At 36.9% G+C, this 10,557-nt stretch overlaps 1 protein-coding gene and 1 long non-coding RNA gene across 5 annotated transcripts in view; both read left to right on the forward strand.

Moving 5' to 3' along the window:
* LOC127856915 (neo-calmodulin-like) overlaps positions 1-10,557 on the forward strand; it is a 124,282-nt gene that overhangs the window by 72,719 nt on the left and 41,006 nt on the right. The gene's annotated exons all lie outside the window — the stretch shown is intronic.
* On the forward strand, positions 2,953-5,365 carry LOC127856918 (uncharacterized). The gene is made up of 3 exons (XR_008038236.1): positions 2,953-3,769; positions 4,246-4,352; positions 5,231-5,365. It is a non-coding gene; the product is annotated as an uncharacterized LOC127856918 (long non-coding RNA).

A 10,557-nucleotide genomic window follows, 5' to 3' on the forward strand; every position in this document is an offset into this window, starting at 1 on the left:
CGTGTAAATAATTAACAAGCGAACTAAGGGGAATGTATCAAGAGTCAATCGTGAGAACAACAAAGCACCGTTTATTGACCGATTAACAATGTGAACATTCGTTCGATCCTCAAATGCTCTCACAAAGATCTGTTTTCGATAGAAATACGAGCTATATTTTTATCATTTATCGCTAAGGATGGCAACTTATGATAAATTGTTTGTTGTATAGTTTACACACGGTACATTGTCTATTGAAGAGTAAAGCGAGTTTAACAGCGAGTGTAAAAGCAAGATTCGGAATTTCCTTCTTGATGCTTATCATTTGATATTTACTATAGTAAACCGTATACCGCATGCATCTGTTTGTATTTTGGATATACATTATTACAAGTATGCCCTATTGTGTAGTTGATACTATTTCTAACTTTTAAACATAACGAAGATACTAATAAACTCTAACTATTATACAGGTTTTACATTTCGAGGGTAAATAATTTAATAAACTGTGCCATGAGAAATAAGGGCCAAAGCTTATACATTACTTAAACAGACACAAGGTACATGGATTCAAATACACATTATCAAAGCGCTGAGTGCGCAATGACGTTTCACTGTATTATTAATGCGCTCACAAACACGAACTGTAGCGTTATGTTTTCTTTCATGAGATACACATTCCGCCAGCTTTCATGGACTGGTTCAACACTACATGTTTGCTTGCGAACATGTGGAACTTACCTCCGAGAAGCATCATAGAAATTAGACAGAGCACAATAAGTGTGGGTGTCATCATTACCTGCACTGCCAGGAACCAAGCTTAAAAAATGTAGAAACCAGACAAACCACAATAAGTGCAGACATCATTACATTCTGTACAACTTGAATCAAGGGTACAACAATTCATTTTTTTTTGATAAAAACCATACATAGCAATACGTGCTGACGGCATCATTTATTTTCAATAACTGTCAAAACAGGAACCAGGCTACACAAAAAACGCACATGTATAGAAACCGACGGAACACAATACATCATCACTACTTGCACAAGCAGGATTCATGCTTTATTGATATTAGTACGGATGAAATTCGCATCATACTGTTCTTCTTACGACATAATAATATTTGCAGAGGTTTGAAATAAGAAAACTTGAGAAGTAAAGTAAATGTTTGAAGACGTATCATATATTTATAACGTTTTGCACATCCATCTGCCATCTTTATAATTTACACACTTATGTGAAGATACTTGTTTTTCACGAGGTTGCTTAATGTAAAAAAAATTTCAAAGTGTTTGCCTTAACATCCTTAATAAATTAAATGTTTCACTTGTTTATCTACTGATGTAAAAAAGCATGAACAAAGCTCGTCTTAATATTCAAAATTTCTCGCTGCTATTTGTAGTACAAAATATTTATCTGTTTTGTAACAGCGTGTACATAATACGGAATAAATTTTAATACGGTGCAATGCGTTCACCATGTACCAGCAATAACTTATAAATTAAAATAACAAATAATTCAATAAATTTCGATTCGCCGTTGTTTATTGTCATATACCTCGAGCGGGGGTTTAGAAGGGCAGGGTTTAAATAATAAGCGTGTTAGCTCGAGTGTTTAACAGTCTCGTATCAAAATGTAATAAGTTGTTTATCCACCGATATATAAAGATACTTAGTACATAATTTGAATTCTCATTAGTTTTTATCGTTAAATTACTTTTCAATAAAAATGGAAACTATATGTTATAATGTTTTGCTTTGGGAAAAAAACCTAAAGCGTTGAAATAGTTTTACAACGCTGGTTTAGTTTTATGTCTTTATGAAGATCAGCGAGTTTCAAATCTCTAACACTTGTGGTTTCACTCTTTTGGTTTTTAAATGGTAATAGACTGATATCAGCTTTCGGTCATAGTGTTGGTGTCATATTTCGAACGTGTATTCAACTGGGGGTATTGTTTACAAACATAATAACACTGTCAGTGACATACTGTTAATGTGAAGGAATGAACAAAATGGTGAGTTTTTAAGTTTTGCTCTTTACCCTTCTTTATCGTCTTCGTCACTATATTACATTCTTTTGCTTCATCTTCTGTACTTCGTCAATTTGTTTGTCTTATTATTCTATGTGTTCCCCCACATGTGCCTGTATTTACTTTAAGTTTTTTTATTTACAGTATATGCAATTAAGACGTTATAATCAATTAACAATTTGAACGGAAAGATATCGTCATATTTGAAAAAGAAAACAACAACACAATCTTCATGCGGTTGTAGGCCATGTTTAATTGATTTTAGATCATTTCTGATGACCTCATGGCGAAAACAGTATGTTCGATACCAAATTAGCTTGATTGTTAAACAATTATTTATAAACTCTGTATCGGCTACGATAGTATGAATTTAATGTTTCAAGCAAATGCAATGCTACATTTTACACAATGTGTTGGTATTGAGAGCTCAATACAGACACGTTATCTATCATATATGTACAGCGACCGAGCTGGCCCAGTATTTACAGACACGTTATCTATCCTCTATGTACAGCGACCGAGCTGGCCCAGTATTTACACACACGTTATCTATCCTCTATGAACAGCGACCGAGCTGGCCCAGTATTTACAAACACGTTATTTATCCTCTATGTACAGCGACCGAGCTGTCCCAGTATTTACAGACACGTTACATACCCTCTATGTACAGCGACCGAGCTGGCCTAGTATTTACACACACGTTACCTATCCTCTATGTACAGCGACCGAGCTGGCCCAGTATTTACAGACACATTATTTATCCTCTATGTACAGTGACCGAGCTGGCCCAGTATTTACACACATGTTACCTACCTACTATGTGATTGCACCCCTTCCATACACTGTATTAACATTGTTAAAGCTGACCTCAGTAATTGCAACATGTCCCATGCCCATTATTTACAGATTTCGAGCTGACCCAGGACTCGGGCGTGGTGGACCACTACGGTGCCAAGAAGATGCTGCAGATCTTAAACATGAACCCAACCACGGAGGGCGTGGCAAGAAGATACGCAGAGTTCGGCAGGGATGGTAAACTTTAGCTAAAAATGAACTCAACAGCAAAGAAAGGAACCAAACGATCGGGACGGTAGGCTTAACCCCCGCCACCAAGAAAGTGCCTTATCGGTACGCCAAATTAGACAGAGACGGTAAGCATAACATAAACCCCACCACAGAAGACGTGGCAAAACGATCCGCCGGCTTCGACAGGGACGGTAAGATAAACATAATCATCACACCAGAAGCCGTGGTCAAACGATACATCGATATGTCGTGTCCGGCACAGACGGTAAGCTTAACATTAACAGCACCGCATAGGGCATGGCTAAATAACAAGGTGAGTTCGGCAGAGCCAGTAAGCTAAACATGAACCCCGCCACAAAGAACGTGGCAAACCGATACGCTGAATTCATAAGAGCCAGTAAGCTAAACGGTGTATGTCCGTTTGGATTTTGTCTGGCAAAAGTGCATAAACATGATATGCATGCGCTATTTCAACATGTTTTTTTATGAACTTATTGCAAGCTTATGAGTTGTTACATATATTGAATATGCTTTATGTACATTTTCAAATGTTTTGTGTTCCATTGTTTTCTGTTCACCGTCCTCAATTCTCTGTTCTTTTTATAGCCACCGCGGGTCTGACATTTGAGGAATTCGAGCACATATTCCGAGACTACCTTATGGACTTCCCGAAAGTGCCGGACGCATTGAAAAAAACACTCACTGACCTTTTTGATGGACCCATTACTAAAGTAAGTGTCATCAGATGAAAAGTTACATTTTTCATAAATCGAAGATGTTCAAGAAATAGCTGAACTGGTGTATGAGTTATTTATAAAATGTTATGCCCAAACATGTATCATTTAAAGACCTTTGGTCTTTTGTGCGTTTGTTTCGTGATTTTTTTTTAATTTATGATACAGTGCAGTAAATTTTGATAGATGCTAAGCTTAATAATGTTTGAACAGTGGTTTTTATCATTAGAGTTTGGATGAATCATACAGATAATAAAATGATCTATTTGAATATAAAAGCGATAATTGCCATCAAATTCTGTTATCCGTATATGTTATGACGTAATCGCAATAACGGAAGGTTATATCCATGGGAGGTAATCTAGTTACGGGAAAGGCAAACTATAATTATGACAATCAACACATTTTTTCAAGCGTGGCGCAAATTACAATAATTAAGTTAATCGGACTGTCCAATGAACGTTCTATTGAAGGCAGAGCTTCGTAAGATCCTGACAGAGATGGGCTCAGAACCCTTCGAACCAGAAGAAGCGGACGAGTGAAATACGCTTTGACGACCAGGGACTGATCACACAGGAAGGTACCTTAAGCTTAAATGTGATGTGTACCTCGCTCTCGGAAATCGGCTTGATGTTTGTTCGTTAGTGCCGTCCTAGATGAGCCTGTGCAGTCCAAACAAGCTTATAAAGGACGGCACTTTCAGCAGTTATTGTATTTTTCGTTTAGAGGAAAATGTAGTCCGTGATTAAACTATGTGGACTGCACAGGCTAATATGGAACGACACTTTGCTCACGTGTATTTAATCCCGTTGTAAGCTCATATCTTAAATTGGTTGAATATGAGGGCATTGGTTTACTTGTCAGCCATCAGTTCACGGTCGTGTTTATCCGATCTTGAAGGGGAGTCGTCTATTCGCTCAATTAGTCCCGATTTTAATTAGGTCATAATTTAGTTTTCGTGACCGTGAAAACAAATTCCTTAAATATATTTTACCTATCATAATCTGTGTCCTTTCTTACATATATCCGTAGTTCGTTGCCGCGCGAGATCTCAGACACATATAACCTCTGTGTAATGAAACTTTATACATGCAGTATCCACATACATGTAAGAGTGAAAGAGGTACAATGCGCTTTAATTGATTTTAAAGCTTTATTTCCCTTACCTTTACAAATAGGACAGTAGTTTGGGAATTAATCGGCAAATTTCAATTGCATTTAAGGCGGCGTCACAACAAAGGTTCTATTCGTACAATATCAGGTCGTTCGAGTCAATTGTTTCCGTGATTGACCAATTAATATTATTGTATTTTTGTCCTTCCGCAGATGAAATCTTGGTCATTGTAATAAGAGAAGGTGGGTTTCTACTATGCTTCAAATATTCATATTGTATACATCGTCTGCTGATATCGAATATAACAAGTGTTATTAATCTGAACGACGTATTCTACGTTTCAGCACTACGACAGTTACTCCTTAACAAAGTCGACTTGCGTCTCCCGCCGTCTACTTCCGGTGCCCAGGAAGGGGAACCTACCGAAGAGCGGCCTTCACCCGTCGCAAGTCGGCACGCCGAGATTGAAGAAGACTATTTTTAGATGTGATGTACATCTGCGGATTGTGTGCACATGTGGAATTAATTTCCTAAGATATTATACTTTAGAACGTAAGCGTGTTATGAAAAAAAAAGAAGAAAACTCGCTTTCATTTTGTTAAGTGTACACTGAACAAAGAGTAAGGGTTCCCATAATAAGTAACCGAAAAATGAAGGTGCGTGCAAATTCAATTAGAACAATCTCTTACTACGTAGCGTGTTTTCAGGTTCAGCTCTTCTTTTGGAAGTGTAACTATGTACTTTTACAGCGACACTTGCGTGTATTTTCTATAAGGGAGTATCTGTTAAGACGTTTATTATGACCGAATTTATGTAAATACATGAGTAACTCTGTGTTTAGAACTTGAAACTGTGCAAAGCATCACATAGCATTTGTGAACTTATTAAATCCTAAAAATCACGAAAGTTTTCATTTGCAGCGCTGTTATCAAATTATTACGCATAAATACTCAACATAAAAACGAAAAAGACTTCGCATAACAGAAAATTACAACAGATATTATTATACCAAGGTTAACTTCAAACAGGTTTAAAGTCCATTTAAATAAGTGTGCTTGTCATCTTTCCTTGATTGTGTGCGTGACTTGATGAAGTCATAAGTAGTATTCTTTCTAGTATAGTCAGGGACATATACAAACACAGTTGTTTGTTTGTATAGGTCCCTGTATTATTTGAGTCAATATTATAATTTTGTTTGACATAAAATGAGTTGAAGGTTTATTAAAATTATCTGTGGTATAAAATTAAAATATATGAATTTGATAAGAACGAGCAGTCTGTATGTTAAATAGCTTGTAGGATTTGCGATAAAAAATACAACATCTCAGTAAAACAACATAACACAATTTTACAAATGTTATTAAACATTCTTCTTTGATCTTCTACAATTACACAATTCTTTGATGTCTTTGAACATGTCTTTTTTTATACAAATTTACAAATTGCGATTATCGCTTTACTGTCGTAAATCGATACGCTTGAACATCCATAGATCTCTATCCTATGAACGCAACTGGAATAGACGACAAATTGGTTCGAAATCCGCTAGCCTCGCTCGCAAAATCACTCTGAAAAATGACCTTGACAGGAGCGCTGAACGTAAGCGCGTGTGTTGGATGAAATGACGTATCAAATCTTGCGAACGAGGCTCCGGCGGAAATGACATCAAGGTAATCTCCGGTCCCAAACGAGGCTTGCTCGAAGTAGAGGCTTACCTCGTGACCACTCATCGGAAATATGTTCCAGTCACAGACGGTGTCGGGTTCGTAGTTGCTTGGGTAATAAGGGCTGTTCAAATGTTCGCCGTTGCCCGTGACGGTGATGTTTCGAGAACATTCTGTGGATAAATATTCAATGGATAGCGAAACTGACCGATAAAGGTTTCAATATTACTATAATTTTTTTAATAATTTTTTTTGTTATCAATAATCTATCTATGAATAATCACATATATTAAACTTACTTAAAGATTGGAAATGCATGTACAAATTAAACATTGAATTTCTGGTAAAACTATACATATATGTGTGTTTACGGGATACATATACTCCATGTTTTCGTAAACACGTTTCACTGTATACTTAAGTATGAACATTATGGAGATTTACTCACTAGATAGGATGATAACTGGCAAGCCGATTCCCCGTTACCAATATCAAATCGTGCGTACGCTTCGAAGTATATACATATGGTTGAAAATGAGATTCACTTACTAGATCGGATAATTACTGGCCCGGCCGATTCCCCGTTTCCAATATCAAATCGTGCGTACACTTCGATGCTAAATTCCACTCCGAAATGAGGATAAGTAGACAGCAGGAAGTATGTCCTTTCAGGTGATACAGTGATTTCCTTGGCCATCGAAGATGATGTCATCTTATAGCGGATGACGTAAGCGACTGGTTGTGAAGAAGGGGTATTTGGTGGTTGCCAAGAGACGTTGAAGGCACTAAGCATTTGTTCCACTTGTAAATTCTCGGGAACAAAGCCTTAAAACGATAAGTAATCAAATAACTTCTAACTAGAAATTAAACAAGCGTATATACTACAGTTTTCGACAAAGAAAACTAAATGAAGCAACATTATTGATACACTAGCAAAGTTTTTTTGAAGCACGTTCAAAGAAGAAATTAATTAAAGTAATGTACTTTTTCGAACGAGCTTAAAGAATAAATGCATTGAGAATACATATGTTCATTCCTTGAATGAATGCATGTTGCATTCAATTGTCCGATTATACGAATCTTGTGCTGTGGTGACCAAAGAAAAGCTACCGCGTTTTTCTTCGGCGCCCCCGGCACGCGACGAGAACGTGACCGTGGTTCCCTCTTTTGTTCCCCAACCGTCACTTCCGGAACTTCATGGGAGCCGCAAAAGTAGCGCCCCACTCCGATGCGGACGAAGTCTCCGGAAGCATTTCAGTTTGAGGCCTCACCGTGAAGGTCCAGCGACGTAAAGGAGATATTCAGAAGAACCTTATCAAAGCAACACAGACGCGAATTATAAGTTTTTAATGAACTAATGAAGTAATTATATGAAGCATTATTATAACCTTCAATCATATAGTATGTAAAACGTAATTTATTTTGCAGACGGATTATTTGAAAGATGCAACGTCACAGAACGGGAAATGATTAACTCTGAAAAACATTGTTTGCAAATTTATGTAAACAAAATAACAACCGTAAACCGGTTTGACGTAGGCGTCACCCTGCGATGAACGCGACGCAACTTAACGGTAATTCGGCGACGACAGATGTTCACATTTTTCTTTCTATAGAGTAAATACTTAATAATTCGAAAGTTAAATTCTAACATTAAACCGTCAATACCGTCGAGAGTCATAATTCCGAATGGATCAATCTTTTTTTTAAAGTATTTTTTTTGTAACAATCTGCGATGCATGATTTGATGCATTGGGTGAGTATTCCGGAGATTGCAAACAAGTTTTATGTCCTCATTGATATTCACCTCACAATCTGGCATGAAGCAGTTTAAAGATGTATGCATGAACAAACAAGTTGATGTTATTATGCAATATATTTTCGTTCATAAGTTGCATGTGTTATTAAAAGAAAAAGTAACGGTAAATGATTAAAATAAACTTATTTAAAGTCAAATCAATACTCATCCCATTTAAGTAATACTGGCACGAAAAAAGTTCAAATAAATTCGTGTATCATATATTATACTGCTTTTCGATAGCGGTACACTTGCCATAGTTACCATACTAGCGTTTCCATAGTTACCTGGCGCATTGGCTTGCGAATCTTCCACTGACAGACGACATCCTGCTCGTATTATCCGTCTTTGAAGAATGGAGAATGGATCTTGTCGAAGCGTTCATTGTCAAGCCATACGTTCTGTTCACAGGCTATCCAGAGCAAAAAGTATTTTAAAGTTGTTAAACAATGAAATTTGCACTCAGAAAAACATAATTAAAAGAATCAGATTATTGTTATTTTTATCGTATCTGTCGGCAAAGAAATTAGTCAGACGACACCATAGATGTAATAAGATTGTTTGACAAAAGGAACTAACCTGATCTGACGGCAAACAATTACCTACCTGATCGCTCGACAACAAAATTAAAGCTTATCGGACGACAAACAATGATCAATCTGGTCGGACGACAAACAATTATCAATCTTATTGGACAACAAACAATAATCAACTTGATCGGACGAAAAACAATTATCAAACTGATTGGACGACAAACAATGATCAACCTAATCGGATGACAAAACTAATCAAACTGATCAGATGACAAACAATTATCAATCTGATCGGATGAAAAATAATGATATACCTGATCGGAAGACAAACAATGATCAGCCTGATTTGATGACAATCAATTATCAATCCGATCGGATGACAAACAATGATATACCTGATCGGAAGACAAACAATGACCAACCTGAGAGAACGACAAACAATGATCAACCGTATCGGACGACAAACAATGATCAACCTAAAAGGACGAAAAACAATGAAATAACTGATCGGAAGACAAACAATGATCAACCTGAGCGGGCGAAAAACAATCATCAATCGTATCGGACGACAAACAATAATCAACCTGAGAGGACGACAAACAATGATATACCTGATCGGACGACTAAAAATGATCAACCTGCGCGGACGAAAAACAATGATCATCCTGATCGGAGGACAAACAATGATCAGCCTTATCGGACGAAAAATAATGATCAACCTTAGCGGACGACAAACAATGATCAAACTGATTGGAACACAAACATTGATCAACCTGATTGGATGACAAATAATAGTGAACCTGATGGAATGACAAACAATGATCGGGCGACAAATAATGATCAATCTGATCGCATGACACAATGATTAACTTGAGGGGACGAAAAACAATGAATCACTTGATCGGACGACAAACAATTATCAACCTGAGCGGAGGAAAAACAATGATCAACCTGATAGGACGACAAACAATGATCAACCTGAGAGAACGACAAACAATGATATACCTGATCGGACGACAAACAATGATCAACCAGAGTGGACGAAAACCAATGATATACCTGATGGGACAAAAACAATGATCAACCTGAGTTGACGACAAACAAGGTTACACTGTACTAAATCTTTTTGGAGTGCAATGCTATACTCTCCAAAAATCATGAACATCATTTATTTGAAGACACGGTTCTCTGTAGGGTCACTTTCCATGACTTTATTTTAGTATATTTCTGTGTGCATGTGGCAGGGAAAACATTGTTGTTTACTAGAAATTCACTCTTTTATCTGAAGACTACATAAGACTTTGACAGATGGCGGGAAACCCTCATGAACTGGATAGAAGCCGGTAAATAGATGGCTGTAAAACAGTGACTTTTGATTCGTGACGAGTTTTTTCTTACATACCGCGTGACCTATCTTTTTTATTGCTTAAATCAATTCGGCTTGGAATGCTCTTCGAGAAAAGGTATGGTTATGAGGGTCTCTATGCGCAAAAGTTTAACTTTATTTTTCGTTAAAGTTATTGCTTTTACATTGAATTTGTGTAGGAAATCTTTTACTATATTGTGACCACAATGATAAACCTGATTGGATGACAAACAATAATCAACCTGATCGGATGACAAACAATGATCAACCTGATCGAACGAAAAATAATGATCAATCTGATCAGATGACA

Source organism: Dreissena polymorpha, chromosome 14 (genome assembly GCF_020536995.1).
Source record: "Dreissena polymorpha isolate Duluth1 chromosome 14, UMN_Dpol_1.0, whole genome shotgun sequence".
Classification (NCBI taxonomy): Eukaryota; Metazoa; Mollusca; class Bivalvia; order Myida; family Dreissenidae; genus Dreissena; species Dreissena polymorpha.